At 39.2% G+C, this 543-nt stretch overlaps 1 long non-coding RNA gene across 1 annotated transcript; it reads left to right on the forward strand.

Moving 5' to 3' along the window:
* The first annotated feature begins 1 nt into the window (after position 1).
* Positions 2-535, forward strand: LOC111648598 (uncharacterized). The gene is made up of 3 exons (XR_002760159.2): positions 2-15; positions 137-170; positions 414-535. It is a non-coding gene; the product is annotated as an uncharacterized LOC111648598 (long non-coding RNA).
* Positions 536-543: the final 8 nt, after the last annotated feature.

Raw genomic sequence — 543 nt, forward strand, 5'->3', positions numbered from 1 at the left:
AGAGGTTTTCAAAGAGTAAGTCATCTGCTAAGCTGATGGGAAACTGATCCTGTTTTCCCAACAGTATGGCGTTTAACGCTTTAAATGAGGTCCATTTAAATTTATAGCCACTGACGCCTCAAAACTTCTCTCCCAGGCCAGTGAGCAAATATATTACGGGACTGGAGATGGTGAGTAGAAGATTTTCCTTTTTAGCACTTAATCATAGTGAAATCTTTGTCATCAGAAACTTATTCAAGCATATGGTGAACTCATCAAATAGAGAGAGAAACAACAACAAAAACACAGCTGCTCTTTCGATCACGTGACAATTATGTCCAAAATATTTTGTGCTGTTGGTTCACTTTGATTCCTACTGTGAAAAATATAATAAAAAATTGATCTCATTGGATGTTTTCTTCTCTGACTCTCAGGTTACCGGACAGCCAGTGTCATCATTGCCCTGACAGATGGTGAACTGAGAGAAAATCAGTTTGACTTGGCACAAAGAGAGGTGAGAGAGGTGACATGAAAACCCATTGGCTTGTGCACTTAAATGAAGGG

The sequence above is a fragment of the Seriola lalandi genome, unplaced genomic scaffold (genome assembly GCF_002814215.2).
Source record: "Seriola lalandi dorsalis isolate HSWRI2012SDOR001 ecotype SW California unplaced genomic scaffold, Sedor1 jcf7180002043807, whole genome shotgun sequence".
Lineage (NCBI taxonomy): Eukaryota > Metazoa > Chordata > Actinopteri > Carangiformes > Carangidae > Seriola > Seriola lalandi.